General features: G+C 46.8%; 1 pseudogene; it reads right to left on the bottom strand.

Moving 5' to 3' along the window:
- Positions 1-21056, bottom strand: part of LOC111974412 (neural-cadherin-like) — a 191971-nt pseudogene that overhangs the window by 61174 nt on the left and 109741 nt on the right.

Genomic DNA, 21056 nt, shown 5'->3' with positions numbered 1-21056 from the left:
AAATGGAATTTAAAATGTCATCGAGGCTATGTCAGTAATACTATAAGTAGAATTTTTCATAATCCTTCAGACTKGGAATCCATGAGAATGTTTACAGAGTGCATTATTTGTGAAACAAACCTGAAAATGGCTTCCAACAATCCCAATTCTCTTCAGGTAATTGCTGTTTACAAATGCATTTGGATTGGGGGCAGTCTTGGTGTTGACATTTAAACATTTCTGGGTTGTGTCTACAAATGTATATTTAACCGAAAGTTTTAACACCGAAAGTTTTGGACTTCTAACCCTGTTTAAACATTGTGTGTTTCAGCTACAAACTTCGGGGTTGTCCCATTGGATTCACCTATTTCTTCTACGTCCGTAGATACCAACCAAGTCTGTGGGATTAAKGGGGGCTGAGCTAGATCGGTGTTTGTGAGACAAGGGTGGATCCCGAAGAGGCCCGGGGCCGGGTCTTTTAATAAAAACGTCTGTATAGTCTGAATGGTTTAAGCTACAAACKACTAAAAGCTATCTATGAAAATCGGAGACTCCCACCAACACACACGTTGCTCTATGATGCTCACAAGCTACACAAGAGCTGTTAGAAGGTWAGGGCTTAATCTAGGGCATCCCAGGACATAGTGTCTATAATACTGTAATAAGCTCACATAGCTGCTGTCACAAACTCCAAACTCCACACAGTTGAAACTGACTAGTTGAATATTCATTTCCCACCAAGGAAACAATTTCTGTACTTACAGTATTTATCTAAATTAATTTTTATCCGTTTTTTTGATTTGGCGAACCTTACTGGTTTTATTATTATAAAAAAATACTGTCAATAAACTCATGAATGCAACTGTTTATGTCAAATTGTTCTACATGTATCCCTGGTTTTCCTAAAAAGAAAACGGTAAAACAMTTAACTGTGAGGATAAATATAAATRCATAATATTACAWGCAGATAAGTCAGATAAATGAAAAACCGAGTTTTGCTGGGGTCTCAGGACTGATRGGGTTAGTGAAATTGCACTCTARGTTGAGCTGGCTCAGTTCTCAGCACTATAGCAGTTGTTGACATATTGTTCAACTTCAACAGACCTTTTATGGCATGAGCCATTTCAATCAATACACACTCTACAGCTCTCTAAATGCRGTGGATATTGTTGTCGTTTAGAGGATGCACTCGAAATACCCAGCTAAGAAGTGTACGAAACCAGACGGCTCTACTGTAGATTAAATGGGCTGAAGAAAAGAACAAACAAACAATCATTACGGGAGATTTTGGTTCCATTTTCATCACTGACAGTAACATATTATAAAACATCCTGTTCACCCAGTTTCCTTTAAATAAATAATGTGACACAGTATATAACCACCAGCTGTAATGTAAAGGCTCCTGGTTGGTGTGAATACATTTGCCTGCTGCTGTTTTTGGAATTTGAAGCAAATCCCTTTTATCAGCTTATATGAGCCGTGGCTCCCTCCGCTATTCCTCCCTCTCTCTTCTCATTTAAATATCTCCGAAATCATAAAATCCCCACAGTCGTAGACCATTTCGTCCTAAGTAMATTTCATTTTCACACACATAAGCGGTGTATCAGACCATACTTGACACCCAAAATGAAARTGCTGAGGAACCAAAACATTGTCTAATTGCAATTTCAAAATGACATATTTCCAAGAATTACCCATTTCCACTGTTACTAACCCATACATTGTATCTTGAAGATATATGTTCTTATAAAAATAAGAAATAATCTTCATCTGACAACATGAAACAATATAAAACAATTTGGTCACAGGTCATAGGTCATAGGTCAAGGTTCAGAGTACATGTGTACTGTACTGTACCTGCCAGGCGGAGGGATCCAGAGTTGTAGATGGCCTCATCACGCAGCTCCCTCACATACACCATTACCCCAGAGACAGCGTCTGGCCACACTCCGTCTGACACGCGCACCTGAAACTCGTAGCTTCCCGGCGGAGCGTTCTCCTTAATGATCAGGAATCCCGTCCGCTTGTTCAGGAGGAAGTAACTGAGGAGGCATAAAAAAAAACACATCAGCAACATCAATTCTTCATATATCGCATGTAAAACGAGCAGCCTGTGGTGGATCTGTAGATAGATTTGGTGATACACCACTGTGAATGAATACTGGGCTGACATAAAAGAGAAGAAATGACTGAGAGACTTTGGGAACCAGAGAGAGGAGATTAATACACAAAGATTCAAAACAGCAGAATTAAAGAAGGAATAGATAAAAGACAGCAGAAAGAGAGAGGATGTAACAAGAGAAAAGAGGAAATGATGGGGGAGGAGAGAATAGAGCGGCAGGGAGGAGGGAGGAAGAGGGGAGAGGATAGAGGAAAGAAGGGGAGGGGAAGGGGAGATTATAAAAGTGAAAAAAAGATGAGAGGAAGCAACTCCTTGTGGTCCACAACTTCATACTTCTTTTGTAATTGAGCTCATTCAAGTTGAATTACACYGGGAATCAAAGCAAGATCCCAGGCAGATCAAATAGCGAAGGAGACGTTGAGATGCGCTGGTTTATCATCTTCAAATCCAACCGTGTTTTATATGAAGTGTCAAAATTTGTCAACTGGACTCCAACCATTTCCCTATTGAGTAATGCAGAAGTTTCTCTACTYGAGTGAAGATGAGAGATGCTAGATTAAATATTAACTGTGTATAGATTCAACAACACACTGTAGCTATGTGTGTTGAAAGAACAGATTCTCTGGGAGGGAAGCTACAGTCAATCTGAGTTCATGTATGTGAGTGCAGTGCAGGTGGCAGTGGTAGTCGTCACGCTTCTGGATGTGAGGCCGTCAAGGTGTCACATGGTATGATATGTTCTGAACACCGCTGTAGCTGCTGAGCCTTCACAGAGATCTCAAGGCAACCGTCTCAAAAACACCCTGTCGCTCAGGGTTCCTCTGCTCGTCTCGCACCTTCGTCGCAGGTGCTGGTCCACAACATCAATGACAGAGAGGCTGTCGGGAGACATCACTCTCAAGGTTTTATGGGGCGTTGAGAGAGGGGGACGGAGGGAGGGAAAGAGAGAAATACAGAGGAAGAGAGCTAGAGWTGTCTTACTTGGGCACATGTCCCTCAAAGGCATAGGTCTTGTTGTCCCAATCATCAGGATCCGGGGCGTAGACCTTCCCCAGGAGAGTGGTCGGCATCCTCCCTGTCGGCAAAGAACATTGATTTTCTCAAGGGTGTGTGTCTCTGTGTGTGTGTCATGAAGGGGTATAGTCAAAAAGAGCACTGTTCACATGGACATTAAAGTATTCTGAAAACAGCAGGCTGCATATGAATGCTTGTAGAGAGAAAGGCAATCATAATCACCGCAAGGCAACAAGAAAATGTGTCTGAAAGAAACTAGTCAACACATGCTATCAGTAACTTTGTGAAAGGAGAGGAACACACCTGGAATAGATAGTCAACCCTGAAGAGGAGAAAAGAGAATCAGCTATACCTAATTGCTCGCTCCTACAGCGGCTCCTACAAAAGGCGCCAGAACAACAAGAGAGACATGGCTTCTTTTCATAAACTCCCGGTTGAAGCAAAACCTTCAAGCCTTGGAAAAGGTCAGACTGAGGGTCAAACGATTTGCTCCTCATTCATATATTGCTTTGTGAATATGTTCTCTCATTGCTGTGCTATTTATGAATACATGCATTATAGTGTATTGATGATGGCAGTGATCTCACCTTTGTGACTGTTGACAAAAATCTCCTTCTCTCCTGCCTGGTGAGCATGGTCGTTCTCGTCTCCTATGGTGATGGTCAGAGTGTTAGTGACCGTCTTGGGTGGATGGCCGCTGTCACTCATGATGATCTGCAGGTGGAACTCTTTCTGCCTCTCCCGGTCGAATGCCCTCAGGGCTGTGATGGTGGCCGTGCCGTTTCCGTTATCCTGCAGGTAGAAGTCGTTGCTGTGGTTTAGCTCTAAGGGAAGGCTAAAGTAGAATGGAGATCCGTTCTGCGCTGAGTCTCGGTCTACGGCCCGCAGCAGTGTGGAGGTCTGGTTGAGTCTGACCAGCTGGGGACCAGCGACGTTCTCCCACACCACTGGGGTGTACACTGCCTCAAACTCCGGCCCATTGTCGTTGACGTCCAGCAGAGTCAGCTGAATGACGGTGCTACCCGTCAAGGCCGGAGAGCCGTGGTCAGTAGCCAGGATGACCAGGTGGTGCTGCGCTGCTGTCTCTCTGTCCAGAGCGCTGGTCACAGTGACTAGACCAGACTGGTCTACAGAGAACTGGCCCAGAGGGTCTGACTCCTGGAGGATTCTGTAGGTGATCTCCTTGTTTTGGCCTGAGTCAGAGTCGCTGGCCGTCAGCCTGGCCACACTGCTGCCCACGGGCACGTCCTCGGGCAGGGGCGCCGGCGGCTGGGAGAGCGCGATGAAGATGGGTGCGTGGTCGTTACAGTCCTCTACCTCTATGACACAGTGGATGAAGCTTGAGAAGTCCAGGTCTTCGACCTTCAGGGTGAGGTTGAAGCGCTGCTCACTGGGCCTCTCGTAGTCCAGCCTCTTCTTCAGTCTCAGGGTGCCACGCTGCTCCTGCCGGTGGCTCACCATGGAGAACTTCTGCTCTGGGTCTCCTGCCACCACACTGAAGGTGAGMTGGGCGTTCTCKCCTGTGTCCCAGTCCTCAGCAGACAKCTCCAGCACYACWGCGTTGGGCTCACTGCTCTCAGGAACCCTGGCCAGGCAGGAYCGCTCYGTGAACCTGGGTGCGTGGTCRTTCACRTCTGTCACCCTGATGGTGGCGGTACCCGTGCCCRYCATGCCACCCCCGTCCCTGGCCTCCACCAYCAGCAGGTAGGYCTCTGCCTGTTCCCGGTCCAGGCCACTCATTGCCACCGAGATGGTTCCCGTGGACGGGTTAATGCTGAACATGTCAGAGCCGCTGCCACCTGTACCCGTATCACCCACAATCCTGTAGGAGAGCACGGCATTCTGGCCCACGGCCGAGTCGTCCAGGTCGGTGGCCGTCATCTCCATGACAGAGGTGCCGGGGGCAGAGTTCTCCGGCACGTTGCCATGACAATCAGGGGCACAGGTGAAGACGGGTGCGTTGTCGTTGATGTCCCACACGTTGATGATGATGTCAGTGAATCCGGTCAGACCCTCGCCGCCTTCATCTGTGGCCAGGACCACAAACCTCCACACGGCCCGCTCCTCCCGGTTCAGAGTCCTCTGAGCGTAGATCTTCCCCGTCACCTCATCAATAATGAACTCGCTCTCGGCTCCCTGGCCATGGAGGGAGTACCGCAGGGCCTCCTGGTCAGCATCCTTATCTGGGTCAGTAGCAGTTACCTACAACATCAAAGGGAATGTGCTCGGTGAAGCTTTTTAATCTGCAGCGCACCAACTTTTTTTTTATGGAGTTCAGCACTGTTTAATTATTGACGCTTGCTGACTTGGTGTCATCCATCAGGTTGGTTGAAGTGTTAACTTCACACCTACCTACTCTGCACAGTGATCAACTCTAGTTTATCGGCTATGTGCACAACTTTCACTCTCCTGACCTCAGCCCCAATCAATCCCCAGGCAGAGCAACATCTACAACATTTAAATCTACCATGAGAATTGCAGAGTGTCAGGTATTGTAGGTGAAATGAAACCAATGAGCTACTATGGAGTGGTGGGGGAGAAACTGTAGTGGGCTAAAGCTTCTACCAGACGTCCCATCCGAAGAATCTTATAAAACAGGGATGTTGGAATGAAAAACAGCATGATGCCATCTCATGCAATTCAGTCTTAAAGGCTTGGGTGATAGAGTGTCTGTAACCTCCTGCCGCACAATGACTCACATTCTGAATGACAGACCTGTGTGACCTTGGAATTCTAAGGTTCTATTATTCTGAGATAATTTGCTGGAAAAATTGTTAKCTTGTTTTCTTGAATTGGGGTATGCAGTAGGTACAGAATATTTGACMAAACAAGGCTATGCCAGTAACCCGGTTTTGACAAAAATGCAGATCGAACGTTATCATTTTAAGCTCTTCAGATACTGATGGAAAAGCATTACAATGAATACTGAGAGAAAATGTCAAATACACATCAAAACCTCAGTCTTTCCCATTGACAGCTAGATAGCGTTGTATAACACRGTTGAGTTGATGACAAAACACTCTCATGAGATTTTAGACGTCTGATACTGTATATCATACTACTCTCCCTCATTTCCTACTAATACCCGTGCGATGACGTAAGAGGTCATTTGTATCTGCTGTCATAATAAGTGTGACAAATAAAGATTGCTGCATGACTCAAACATACCTGAAGCACGAACACAGGCGATCCATCCAGCTCTTCAGTCACAGAACCATAGTACTCGTTGACCGTGAACACTGGCGCCTCGTCGTTCTTGTTGACCACGTTGACCATCACGTCCGCATAGTCCTCCCACTTCCCGTCCGACGCCAGCACCAGCAGCTTGTAGCYCTTGTTCTGCTCGTAGTCCAGAGGCTGAGCGATGAAGATGGTGCCCACCTCTGGTTCCACGTCAAAAACCCCGCCAGTGTTGCCAGACGTGATCTGGTAGCGGAGCTTAGCATTGGCGCCTAAACAGGAACAATGTGGTGACCGAGATATATGTAGTAAGCAGAGTGGGACACCATGAGCATCACATACACATCATTTAACATATATAGGTGACATTTTCAGGAATCAAACTTTCGTTTTTCAAATGAAATCTGACTGAATCCAGGTATTAGGTCTGCTTAACATTTTAGGAAGTTTAAAAAAAAGTTTTTTTGCTTCACAAAGCAATTGTACTAAGGTCTATTAGCTGATCAGCAGTTCTATACAGAATCCAATTATTGAGAGGAGACTCTGGAATCTCAAACAGATTCAATAAATTACAACTCAGGAGAGGGAGAATGGAGGAATCTCCAAAGACACAAAAGATTCATAGCTTATTTGCAACATGAAAGTGAGGACGCCAGAACMGAGCAGAGGACTAATCCCTAATCCTGAGTATTTTGTTGTGTTGTCAGTGCTAATGAAACATTAGAATGACTTGTGAATAGATATGTTTTCATTTGAGCTTCCTCTCCCCCTTCAAACTGCTGAGTTCAAATCCCAGTGGAGACCGTGCATGCACAGAGCGAGCAACGCAGTGTAAACAAACATTTTACATTTGTTTACAAATGTAAACAAACAAAATGAATAAACAAACACAAGAGAAATCCTATTCCCACTTGTACGTGTAAAAAAAAAAAAAAACGGCCCACTTTCCCTGGCTATAAGTTGTTATGCTGACAGGGGGAGAACAAAAAGAACAATCTGCTTCYACTTCCAGGAACTCTTATCAGCACAGTAAAGGAGAAAGACCTCGCTGTCTCTCTATCTCCCCCACTCTGTTCTCTCTCTTTCTCTGTGTTCCTAGTTCCCTAGCTCCCTGGGTGGTGATAATCTGCTCGGGGGTGTCGGGCCATCAGCATAGCTGGCCCTGCGTGTGTGCTTTATTACCCAAAGTGGCCCGGAGACTRTCCTCTCACGAGTGGCACTGTGTCTTGAGATTGCAGAGATGGAGCTGGTGGCGCAGCCCGAACACATTCATCACAGAGAGGTGGTTGCCGCTCCACAGGCCTACCCGTTCCGACATGATAAATGTCTGATAATATGGAGCTATTGCCCCCCCCCCCTTCTCCCCTCCTCTCCTATTCCCGTAGCGGACTGATAAAGAGCCCTCACCGCAATAGCTAGCTGCCGCAGCACCAAAGGAGGTGATATGCTTCACAATGGATTTGTTGTAGCGGGTCGTGTGAGCTAGAGTCGGCTGAATGAGGGTGAGTCAGGTGAATAACCGGCAGTGTGTTAGTATAGGATGAGATGGATGGGAGAGGGGTACGGATGGTGCCTGTAGGATGAGAGTCATTATAGCGCTCGCTGCAGGAGAGAGAGAGAGAGTAGAGTTGCTGTGTGCTGCATKTGTGCAGTCCCTGGCCTGTGATTTGATGAGCCTATTGGGATGTTAAGGATATCCTTTCTGAGCTATGGGGAAGCCATATGGAGACTTATGCAGTTTGTATGAAACATGTATATTCTGATTTATATTCTGTATACACTGCAGTACCTTGACAAGTAATATGACACACCAACAATTCGTAACATGAAATCGATGTGAAACATCCTTTATAAAAATAGGGCATCACAACCGTACTGTGTTTTCTTCAGGGTTATGACCTGAGGAGAGATRGAGAGCCCTCGTAACCTCTCACACCTCCACTGAGCCCAGGGAGAGTGAGAATGACGGGGAAGGTGGCTTGTTTTCTCCCTCTCCACCACGTACCTTCATCCTCGTCATTAGCACTGACAGTCAGGATGGCAAAGCCCACGTCTGCATCCTCATCCACGTCGACTTCATACGCCGTCTGAGCAAAGACAGGCCTGTTGTCGTTCACRTCGCTGATGAAAACCCTCACGTACGCCGTGTCTGAAGGAAGGAGAGAGAGAGAGAGCGCGGAGTGAGAGATTAAACGCCAGGCCCGCTCTTATTCTGTCAAACTGAACATATCCCCCCCCCCCTCTTTCCCTCGCTCTTCTTTATCCCTCCATTTCTCCCTCCATCCTCCTATCTGCACCCTCTATTATTCCTCACATCTCTCCATCTTGCTCTCTCTCTCTCTCTCTCTCTCTCTCCGTCTGACTCTTTTCTTTCTGAAGCAATCCGTAGGCAGATGTGAAAAGAGCCCCTTGAGGGGAGGAGGGGGGGTGGCCAGTATAATATGCTCCCTTTCCCCACGCCAATATAATATGCTCCCTTTGATATGAGTATGAAAAGGAACATCATTTGCAATACACTCTTCAAGATAAGATCAATTATGTAAGCTGGTTGCAAAGATAGCGTGCAGTTTAACACAGAGATAATGCAGCCTAGCAGCGAAACAAGCCACAACCTCCAACCTTTTACACCTTTCGGAGTCTGTCAGAGGAGAGGGGAAGGAGGACATATCTGTTGGGCAGACACAGCCGTCGTCAATGGGTGTGTCTCCCCCTCTTCTGTGTTCCAGACACACACAGAGAGAAGTGTGGAAAGTACGCAGTGTCAATACCGTGACGGATTGCTCTTTCCCCGTCAACACTGCTATTGCATCAAGGTTGTGTTTACAACCCTTCTTCAATACTGCTGTCATCGATTACACCATCCTGGGCTCCTCCAATTTCATTCAGTATACTCTTTAGTCGAGTGAGAGGGGGAGAGAGATTATAGATTGAGAACGTGTGTGTGTGTGTGTGTGTGTGTGTTTGCATGTGCAAATGTGTTTTCTCCCATCCATGATTCACACCACCATGTCAGTATGTTGTATAAGACAGGATGTAGGTGCCTGTCGCTGGGAGGGAGAGAGGAGGGATAGTGAGGGATGGAGAGTTGAGGGCCCTATAGAGGCTCATTCTACATGCTAAGCAACAGAGCAGTGTTCTGGGAGGAGTCTCCATCACTCTGAAGCCCCCTGATCTCCACTTCTCTTTATATCATCCTCATCTAATATTTATAGCACTGCAAAATCACACGGATCATCTTTTTTACTCCCTGGCCTTTTTAATATTTCAGTGGTGTTTACGCTGTCAGAAGTGTCATATAGGGCGAAGCCCACTGAGAGCAACTTCTAATCATCTATGATAATATGAATGAAAAATACATTCTCCATAAGACCCTGTCTGGTTGTTCATCAGCGGGTGAGAGTCCCCTCTGGGCAGAGATGAGCATATCTGGTGGAGAGAGAGAGAGAGAGAGAGAGAGAGAGAGAGAGGATCCCTCCCCACCAGAGAGACAAGCCGCAGCTCAGACTTAAATGACGTCTTGAGACTGCCATCCAAACCCCAGCCCTCCTACTGTTGCACCAAGGCCTGTCGGGGAAACGGGGGCATTTTAAAATGTATTGAAATGTACTCAGACAATGCGCACGTTGTGCTCCTATGTCGTCACAATGTGATACGGCGTGCTACTGTGTGCACACTGCACGCATTRCTGTTCTCTCTCTCGTCCTCCACCATCCTCCGGCCCTGTTGAGCTGACGAGATGATCTGAGCTGGTCTCACCTGAGTTGGGCTGCCCATGTCTCCCAGGTCGGGCTGACTCCCAGCCGTCCACTGACTTGACCTCCAGCAGGTAGGAGCCTTTGGTCTCACGGTCAAACACGGCCTCTGTGTATATGGAGCCCAGCTCAGGATCAATCCGGAAGTACTGGTAGTCCCCACTGCGGTCGTTCAGCAGGGAGTAGGAGATCTGAGAGAGASAGAGAGMGAGAGAGAGGAGGAGGAAGAAGTGGAGGGAGAGCAGGAGGCCAGGGGAGAAGAGAAGGACGGATGGGGTTAGAGAGAGTGGCATAGAGAAGGTGAAGGATATGAATGGAGTAAGAGAGGAAAGAGAGGACAGGATGTTGGAGATACWCGAGGGATGAGTAAGAAAGGATGGATGTGACAGAGACAAGGAAGACAGAGATACAGAGTAGGGATTACCAAAGATAGGTGAGTGAGACAGGGGGAGAGAGAATAAAAGTTTTAGTCAAACAGCGGAGTCTCTAAAAATAGTCTAACACACCATGCATATGATTAATTAATCTCTCTATTGGGCTGGATGTGACCCAAACCACATGTGACCCTCTGACAATTTTTGTTGTATATCGATAAAACATAGYTAAGTCGTTATAATTCGGTTTAAAGCAGGAGCCTGAAGTCTATTCACCAACAAAGATTGAACCTAATGTTAATATTCAAACTGAATGAAAGCTGTGTCGACGAGCTATGAATGGCATTCAACAGCCGCAGGAAGTTATTCAACGAAATTCATTGAGAGAGAGGATCGAAACGGCGTGGGTCAGAAAATGAATACAGGGGAAGAGCAGAAATTAAAGGCTGAATTAAAATGTAATGCCATAATAAAAAGGTCGTCGGGGTCAAGTTATTTGTAAAACAACTCCCAAATTTAAACAGCTGTGAATTATTTTTTTCTTTCATATTCACGCCCACCAATGATAGTCATTATTTAAATGTGGGCCTGCATGGCATCTATGATTCAGCCTGCCTCGGCGAGAGCAAGCAATTCAGCAGCCAAGGACACTGTGCCTGCAAAGAACCGAGTACATTTTATGTACCCCTGTGCCAATAGCCATGGTGTCCTCGTTCTGGGAATTCAATTATGAGTAGACTACCCATACTGTTTGTGTGCGTGTTGGAATGTGTGTGTGTGTGTGTGTGTGTGTGTGTGTGTATACATGATTGTGTGTCTATTGAGAGCAAGACAGAGATCAAGAAAGAGATACACATAAAAGCAGCAGGAAACGCAGACAACGCGGTGAGTGTGAGTGCTTGTGTATGCATGCGTGTGAGAATGTGTGCGCCCAAGCGCGCCCTTCTGTTTGCGTGCGAGCATGCGCGTGCACGTGTGTGTGTGTGTGTGTGTCTTCTCAACACTTGCGTCCTTAATAATCTTTTACTGCAGTGTGCTAAATCAGGGTCACACAGAGTGTTTATTGGTAGTATTAAACAAATCGACTTTGAAAAAGAAGTGTACATCCCACATACATGGTTCCGGGCTTAAAAAGAAGAAGACACCTGTACCATGTCACATATAGATTTGAAATGGATTCAATTTGGAGTTTGCATCGCAATATTACACTTTATATACATCACAGATGACTGAAATAGAACAAAGCCGTTGGACGTAGAAAAAACGGATATAATTAAAGAATTATAGCGTTTATTCATTATGAAATTATGAAAAATATGAAGAACGTTCCACCCATGAGGCCACTAGGTCATTTAACTGCAGGAAAGGGGGAAGGTTCAGTATGTGTGACGTGCTGCATTGTACGTTTTATACAGTGTGTTGCTCGCGGCTCAGGGTGCYGCAGTACAGATTTCATGGCCAGGCTTCAGGAAGCAGACCCTTGTCGAGGAACACTATAATACAGAACTATAGACTAAAGATGGGATTTTCCATTTTCTACCTTCGGTATTTAAGACTCCAAGGTGAAATTAAAAGGGTAACTGCTACTGTGGGTTTACACTTGAGTGGTTTCAACTCTTATCCAGTTACATACAGTAGTGGTGGGTTGTTCGCATGGATTTAAAGTTAAAACTGGGGTCGACAACACTAGGCCTGGAGTACTACAAATACTMCAGCTTTTCTGAGAAATTGCTAAGAACCAGGACCTGTATTCACAAAACGTCTCAGAGTGTTGATACAGGATTGTTGTTTTGTATTTCCGTTATTCCAAAGCGTTCCGTCACCTTTCCGTTGAGTCCCAGGTCCAGGTCRTTGGATGACACCTGCGTGACAAACGTCCCCACCTCCGCCCCCTCTGTGACCGTCGCCTCGTAGATGGACGAGGTGAAGAAGGGAACATTGTCGTTCACGTCTAGCAGAGAAAAACACCAGCATTATCCGTCATCATTTGGCTCAGTATTTTCTCAGTGAAAGGGTTTTATAAGGAGCAGAGTGTCTTTCAYGCAGCAGGCTGTAAAAACAGGGTGGCAGCAGACTCAATTCTGCGTCCGGTAGTCTTTGTGGCTAAACATTTGTTGACAGAGATTAATGAGACCTTGAAAACTCCTGGAGGTGTATTGAACAATTTCAAAGACCTTTTTGTGACAGTCGAGAGCTCTCTCTATTTTTCACCCTTCAAACATTTCCACAGACAAATAATACAAAACAACTTGTTAGAGTCGTTTGTCTATTTAACTCAATTACTTCTTTCTTAGTTATTATAGAGAACTATACGGCTCGGATGCATTCAGAGTTACGATGCACTTCCATGTGGTATTTTTTCCCAGCAAATGTCTTAATCTATAAATTAAACATGGGCCTTCAATCCATTACAACCCTCTCCTCCCCTTCTCCACGTCTCCCTTCCTCCTTTCCAGCCCCCCCTGCCTCCATAGTACTCGCTCCATCCTCTGGAGAAGACTGAAGGCTCACTTATTAAGACAGATAAGGGAGAGGAGAAGGAGAGGTGAAGGAGTGAGGAGARTCTAGCCAGATTAATTATGTCTYTCTGGTTTAAGACTAACTCTCATGAATGATAGAGGGGGAGATGGAGTCTGGTTAGAGGGAAGCGGGAGGATAACAGGAGAGAGTCTCGATCTGGGCTACGGTGGGAATGAGAGCTATTTTGGGACAGAGGGTCAGGGGTGGGCTGAGCTGCAGTAATAACTAACGTGGTAATGGGAAATTAAGCYCGGATCGGACCGGTAGGCTGGAAATCAACTCGATTTTAATAAAGAGATTGAAGCCCAGTACATCATGCTTTCTGGGGTTAGTCTGGAGGAGAGAGAGAGTCTGGATGAGAGAAAGAAAGAGCGACAGAGCGCGCGAGAGAGAGAGAGAGAAAAATGGTTGTATACAGTCATTGTTGAGTCAAGACTGCTGGGATGGAAGTAAAAAGGGATAGTTAAGTATTATGGGTTGTTATATGAGCAGGTTGCAYTGCTCTGTCTTACCTGTGATATTAAGATAGACCGTAGTGAAGGCTGCCAGGGGGACTGCAGCCACATTCTGAGCCCGGACCCTCAGTATGAAGTTCCTGGTGGTCTCATAGTCCAGGGGCTCAGCCACCAGGATGGAGGCAGAGCCGTCCTCACGGTTAGGTAGAAGCGTAACAGGCATGTTGGTCCCGGCACCATCCCGTCTCCAGGTTATAGGTCACTCTAGGGTCCCCAGTGGAGAGGTGGCCTTGATAGTCTGGGGGTTCAGAGAGGAGACAGAGACAGGGGAAACTGAGGAACACTAGCAGTCAATTCACACCTTGTGACTGCCTGTACTCTCTACTCAGCTTTAGACGAGGCCGCCTGCAAAACAAGCAGCTCTACAGATCAGCTACAACGCCTGTGGCCATTAAATCTTCAATACTATCTTGCTTATCACTTAGAGAGATTCTTTGATCTCTCTCTCTTCTCTTCTCTCTCTCTCTCTCTTCTCCTGCTCTTGTCTCTCTCTCCTCTCATCTTCTCTCTCTCTCTCTCTCTCGCTCTCTCTCTCTCTCTCTCTCCTCTCCCTCTCTCTCTCTCTCTCTCTCTCCTCTCTCTCTCCTCTCTCTCTCTCTCTCTCCTCTCTCTCTCTCCTCTCTCTCTCTCTCGTTCTCTCCTCTCTTCTCTCTCTCTCTCTCTCTCTCTCTCTCTCTTCTCTCTCTCTCTCTCTCTTCCTCTCTCTCCTCTCTCTCCTCTCTCCTCTCTCTCGCTCTTCCTCTCTCTCTCTCTCCTCCTCTTCTCCTCTCCTTCTCTCCTCACTCTCTCTCTCCTCTCTCCTCTCTCTCTCTCTTCTCTCTCTCTCTCAACTCCTCTCTCTCTCTTCTCCTCCTCTCTCTCTTCTCTTCTCCTCTCTCTCTTCTCCTCGTCGTCTCTCTCTGGTGTGTGGGTGGTGTGTGTGTGTGAAATATTAATTCTGCATTTTTAATAGGCCTTATAAGCTTATATATGAACAGAGGAAATTCAGCAAATTCATTTTCAATGCGTTAGTTAAAAAATAAAAGTAAATGCCTATGAATAATCCAGCGCTCGTGATTGCCAGGGCCTGGCTCGTAGAAGTAATGAAGCAGTTGGCTTAAAATAGAGGCGATGGAGGATGAGTCTGGACATGGGTAGGGAGAGGGGGAATAGAGGGAGGGGGGTGTTGGCTGGAGTAAGTTGCCATKAGGATGTAGGGCTATCCCAGGACACAGCAAGTGCCAGAGAGATGGAGGATGGGAGAGTAGGGATGGAGGTTGAGCCCTGAGGGAATTATCTACTCTCGTTTTTGCCATRGACTATAATAGCTTGGTGTCCATACAGTACGTCATAATACGCATCACTGTGCATTACTGCACAGACATGGTAAATGCAGCTAGTGTCATTCAGTGTTGTAGTGTTTGTACRGTACAGTAAACAACTTTAATGTCAGATCAAACAAGTCTACTCCATAATGCTTTTATTTGCTTTGAAGCCCTKGGTAAATACTGGTTCACAGCTCAAAATACCTCTCTCAAGTTACCAGCCCCAATTCTGTAATATGTACCTATCCTAATGTGTGTCATCATGTCCCAACCTCCCCTTAACTCACCTTTCTCTAAACCCCATGTACCTCAGAATACCAGTTTCAGGTTACATCTGCCATACTCATCCTAATTTKKWWTYCMWYMWKRWTYMWKKTYMAMYYYKSCCYWARRWWAMCCCYWWKKYCCYYYWMYYYCCCCMRGRMMRRWWAMCCCMWKKKKWWKKTWAAAMMWKRMYTYMWYYWWTTYYYCCCMMMWTYCMMCCMMMMMRKWMCCYYKSMATCCCAAATGGCACCCTATTCCCTATTTGGTGCATTACTTTTGACCAGAGCCCTGTAGTGCACTACATAGGGAATAGAATACCATTTGGGACGTAGCCTGTTTGTSCCGGTCCCATCTTACCACTATGGCTGTGTCCCTGACGGTATTCTCTGGGATGACCACGTCATAGCTGTCCCTGTCCCACTGCGGAGGCTGGTTCTTCACGTTGGTGATGGTGACGGACAGCTCCACYGAACTGCTCCGGTTCCCCCCGTCCGTGGCAACTATCTCCCGGGTGATGTAGGTCCTCTGTAGTCATAGCAACAACATAGCTGTTACATGACACATGCTGACTGAAATATTAGCAGTTTAGACTGGGGTGAAGAGGCAGGACAGCTAGAGAAGTAATGAAACATAAGCCCTCTCTGTGATCGCGTAGATCAGATTACAGCGAGAGGTCAGGGAGTGTCACAGGGTCAGGGACACATGCTGGTTGTATTTGGCCCACGGGTGAACGTAAATGACACTGTCTCATCACTGATGACTGACAGAATGCTACCCAACAGCGTTCTGCTGACAGGGGAACTCTGTAGTCATAGCAACAGCTTCCCTAGGAGCACTCATAATAACACCTCCTCGCTACACCAGGCTTCCCATTTCCTGCTTTGTGATAAAACATTCTCCCCTGAGGAGGGACATTTACAGACTACCCAACGAAGAAGAAAGAAGAAAACGTCTGAAAAGCTCTCAAACACTAGCTCGTTAGATATGTGCTGGCTTTATAAAGRCTTTTTCAAAGAACTATTAGACTTCCTCGATACTCTCGCTGAAGCTGGAATTATTCTCCGTAACGAGTCCTYGCCTCAACCAATGAAACCTGGGGCTGGACGACTTAACGTACAGCTGAGATGGGTTATGTGGTTGTGTTAGGGGTTAGGGTTGTGCTCCTGACCTGTGAGATGGGCTGGTTGACGTAGACCCAGCCGGTTAGGGGGTTTACCCTCAGGTACTCTGGCTGTTCTTTAGACATGGAGTAGGTGACTGCGGCATTGGTGCTGTAGTCATCGTCGTGGGCCGCCACACGCAGGAAACTGGTGCCAATCATTGTGTCCTCCCGAAGGAAGTCTGTGGTGTAGACAACACGTCATATTCAATTGGCTGAAAGCATTATGAGCCTTAGATCTGCGGATTAAAATATGTCTTGGCGAGATGAACACGGATCTGGTGCTGTCAATGAAACATTAACAAGGTAGACATGGTCTGCAAATACTACTGGATCAATAGTAGGACTAGATTATGTGCGTGTGTGTGTGTGTGTGTGTGTGTGTGTGTGTGTGTGTGTGTGTGTGTGTGCGCGTGCGTGCGTGCGTGTGTGTGATCCCCAGCACTCACACTCGTAGCGTAGGTTCTCAAACTTGGGGCTGTTGTCGTTCTCGTCGAGAATGAGGATGTTGAGTTGACAGATCCCTATGAGGGGGTCTGCTGCCTGGTCCGTAGCGGTCACCGTCACCGCGTACTCCCGCTGGCGCTCGCGGTCAAACTTCCTGGACGTCACTATCACACCTGACGGAACAGTGTTATACAGTGGTTGCTACGGMAACGGACAAAGGCAGACCGGACACACAAAACAAATCTCAAATGCTACTACTGCCAGGGTGTAGGATACTATTTATACAATTTTGGCTTAGCTATGCCACTGAATGAATCTGATGTATCATGTTAGCAAATGTGATGATAGGCAACTACAGATCTCAATAAACTAATGAAGGACGTGCGTACACTGTAATGGATGTGCTATTAAGGTATATGATCAAGTGTTTGGTGTTTTTKGGAAATTGCACTTGAATTCAATCAAAGCCATTCTGAGGATTCCTCACAGTTCATGCAAATCCAATCCCCCTCCTTTCACTCCTTTCTCTCTCCTATAAAAGGTCAATGATTGATGTCCACTGAACAGTTACATTTCATGAAGCAATTCATTTTTAAAAGAGGGCTTGTGAACATTTTTCAAATGCTGTCTTTTCTTCCCCTTTTGAGCGCTGRCACATTTTGAAAGGGTGTCATTAAAGTGAATTAGATTGAACTTTGGAATTCATGAAATACTTCAAGGCAGTTCCCAAAGCAATCCGGAGAGGAGGAGGAGAGAGAGAGAGAGATAGAGAGAGAAAGAGACCATCGAAAGAGAGGGAGACTGAGAAACACCAGCGAGAGCTGCAGAGACTCAACCCTTTCAGTACCAGACGACATAAACACTATGGGGATGCTACTAGGGTCCACAACCAAACAGTGAAGTTGRACGGTACTGTACCTGTGTCTGGGTGGATACTGAAGGCAGGCACAGTGCTGTCTTTGTGCATGAATCCATAGGTGACTCTCCCATTAGAGCCCTCGTCTGCATCCACGGCGTGGACCTGGAGGACAAACGTTCCCGCAGGCTGGTTCTCCAGCACCGTGGTCCGCTCCCGGTACTGCTGGCACTGAGGGGGAAAGGGGGAGAGGGACAGGGATAGTGGGATAGAGGGAGAAAGTGAGTTAAAGAGAGAGAGAGAGAGAGAGAGAGAGAGAAGAAGATGGGTAATGGAGGAATGACAGAGGGAGAGAAATTAGGATGCATAGAGAGGGATGAAATGAAAGAAAAAGGTCATTCAGTATATTAAGGACATGTGTGAAGGGAATGAAAGACATAGAGATGGGAGGCAGTTACGAAATAGTCAAAGACAAGGGAAAAGGGGATAAGGACAGTGGAACGAGGGCAGAGAGATAGGAGTGAATCATTGAAAGGAGTTATAGAAAAGGAGAAGTGAAGAAGTAGAGAGAGAGAGAGGGGGGGGAAGGGGTTTGAGGAAGGAACTGTCTCTCATTAATCCCTCTATGTTTTGCTCTGTAGAGATTCATCTGTGTTTTATAATTAAAGCGGCCTTGAATCAATTCCATCGAAGCAGATCCACAGAGATACGGAGTAAGCCTGGATAATTCGGATGTGCTCTGACGCCCACACACCTTCCTTCCTTCCTCATCGTCATCTGAGCGCTTGCTCGGTGTGTGTGAAGGGAAAACAGTCAAATCTTCCAAATCCCGTCTCTCTGCCATCATCAGATGGCTCATTTTGGCGCGCCTCAGACAGAGACAGCGTTTCAAAAAAAAAGGAAAAAAAATCCCAGATCAATTCAGCAGCTCGTCTTTGATGCTTACTTCTGACATCTAATTAATGACAAGGGAGCTCATCTTCCACCCTCCTCTCCCTCTCCTCCCTCTCCTCTGCCACCCYTTCCTCTAACCATTAGTCAAAGTCTTTCTAGGCCCATATTCAATGTGTTTTCAGAGGTCAGGTGTCCCTAAGCGAGTCCCAGTCAGGGATGAGAGGAGCTGTGGTGGATCTCAAACTCAAACGGTGCCCCCTTTSCCCCCTCTCCCTCTCCAGCCGCATTTACCCCCCTCTTAGGCAGCTTCAGGACATGGCACTCTCACAGACAACCCAGGGGCCCAGGAGGGGCCCTTCTCTTAGGAGTCGCTGAGTAACTGATGCTCACAAATCCACAGGAACTGCCTGAACTTCAGCCAAACACACAGGAGCAGGAGGACCAAGGGCACAAAACCACATAAAAGCATTTTTCTCTCTTCTCTCCGCCTGCTGTTTGCTGCCTGCACAGAGGAGGAAAAAAACTGAGCACACAGGCAAAGTGATCCAGCTGTGTTTTATTTTTGAAATACTTTCTCTTTGGACTTTTTCTCTTTGGACTTTTTTCCCCCCTTTTGTGGGAAAGTCTTGTCCGCACCTCAGTTCAACTATAGTTTGAGCATGTTAGCGCAGATAAATAGAAACTAAAACCATTCAAGAAACAAAAGCACGAGGGAGGCCTGAGGGAGCTGTGTGAGAGCACATGAAAAGGTTGAAGCTGATCTTGCAGCCTAACGTGTGAAACACGMACACGTACAAAATGCTCCCAGGACTACGGGGAGTTATCTAGCTTTACTGTGCGAGGCACAATTAGCTCCAAATATCTCAAATGTAAAAACCCATGTAATTTAAAATTGAAACATCGGCAGAAAACAGGTAGGGCTGTGATGATTCGGCATATCTTTCAAACACTTCATTAAAAACCCTTAGATGATCTAGAAATAGAGTGGGTCGGGCCGGCTAATCACACCTCTGGAGGAAGGAGATGGAGAGGCAATAAATAGAGGCGATAGAGAGAGAGAGAGAGAGAGAGAGAGAGAGGGAGCTGCAATAAACAGATAAGAAGAACCGAGAAACAAGAGCGATTTGGAAGGAGAGAGAAAGTCTAAGGTCCGGAAGTCAACAGGAGAGTACTTTGAGAAGGTCTGGAAGTCAACAGGAGAGTACTTTGAGAAGGTCTGGAAGTCAACAGGAGAGTACTTTGAGAAGGTCTGGAAGTCAACAGGGGAGTACTTTGAGAAGGTCTGGAAGTTGAACAGGAGAGTACTGATGCTCATCTCAGAACTCCGCCAACACCTTTATTTAACTCTAACAGTAAGCCCCCATAGTAAAGGCTGAGCGACAGAGGCTGGGAAACACAATGAGCTGTAATGAGTGTGGTCAGAGCCAAACAGATATCAGAACCGTGACAATGAGAACCGAAGCTTACCTTCTCAAAGACCGGTTTGTTGTTGTTGACGTCGTCCACGCCGACGATGACCTGGGCGGTGGACGAGAGGGCCTGGGGGCCGCCAGAGGCGTTGTCATCGGTCGCTGTGACGTTCAGGACGTACTCTACCCCCTGGAGTCTGGGAGGTGGGCTGGAGCGCAGCCGGATCAGACCTGCAACAACCAATCRGAGACAAGTTATGACCTCACCATGAACGAGTGAACCTCTGCGTTCGCAAAGTCACCTGACTTATATAGAGCAGCAAAAGCGAGAACATGCTGTTCTATCCGCTTTGGACACATTGTGCCCTTGGTTTTCCCTTTTCCTGTATATGAAACAGCATGAACTGAATTCAACCCCGGAGGGTCTGCTCGTGCTCCTTTCTTCGTGACTGACACATCTGGTGTGTAGAACAGCCGTGTCGCTCGCTTCCTCAACTTCTCTCCCAGTGTCTTTGACACTTGGCCAGCGCGGGACTGCATCCAACAAAGGCAGTTGTCAATCCCACCTTCGGTGGTGCATAAAACAACAAAGGATGGTGTACGTCTGTTGTCCGTGTGACTGAGGTGCGTCTCGCCTCCGCGGTGACCGTCCCATCCCCTCGGTGCCTTGGTGACTTTTTCTTCCCTTCCAATTGGCCGTAACCCTGTGGGCGTCAGATTTCCATCCCTCTCTCTCCCCCTCTCTCTTCCTGAATGCTTTTTTAAATTTTTTATATTGCATTCATCAGGCCTTTGGTGTTTGCTAACCGTGTGTGTGGGTTGCAGACACACTTAATACATTCTGTCTTATCTTCTAAGACTCAAACAGGCACAGATGCAACCGTTGGAAATGCACTGGGTGCTGTAAACATTTCCATGGCTTTCACAGGGTCTGCGTTGGATGGAATCATATTACACCCTAACAGTGTTTCTCTTTAGAGATCGGCGCAGTCCGTCTATCTCTGCCTAACACGGTGACATGAAAGACACTGAGTGTCAGGGGAGAGGAGGGGTGAGAGGAGGGTGAGAGGAGGAGGAGTGTATGTGTGTGTGTGTGTGTGTGTTGTGTGTGTGTGTGTGTGTCGTGTGTGTGGTGTGTGTCTGTTGTGTGCTGGTGTGTGTGGTGTGTGTGTGTGTGTGTGGTGTGTGTGTGTGTGTGTGTGTGTGTGTGTGCAGTCGTGCGGTGTGTGTTGACCGTGCTGGGTCAGGCAGGCCAGGCATACAGTAC

The sequence above is a fragment of the Salvelinus sp. IW2-2015 genome, linkage group LG15 (assembly GCF_002910315.2).
Source record: "Salvelinus sp. IW2-2015 linkage group LG15, ASM291031v2, whole genome shotgun sequence".
Taxonomy (NCBI): Eukaryota; Metazoa; Chordata; class Actinopteri; order Salmoniformes; family Salmonidae; genus Salvelinus; species Salvelinus sp. IW2-2015.
This window is presented reverse-complemented; position numbering and strand designations above follow the sequence as displayed.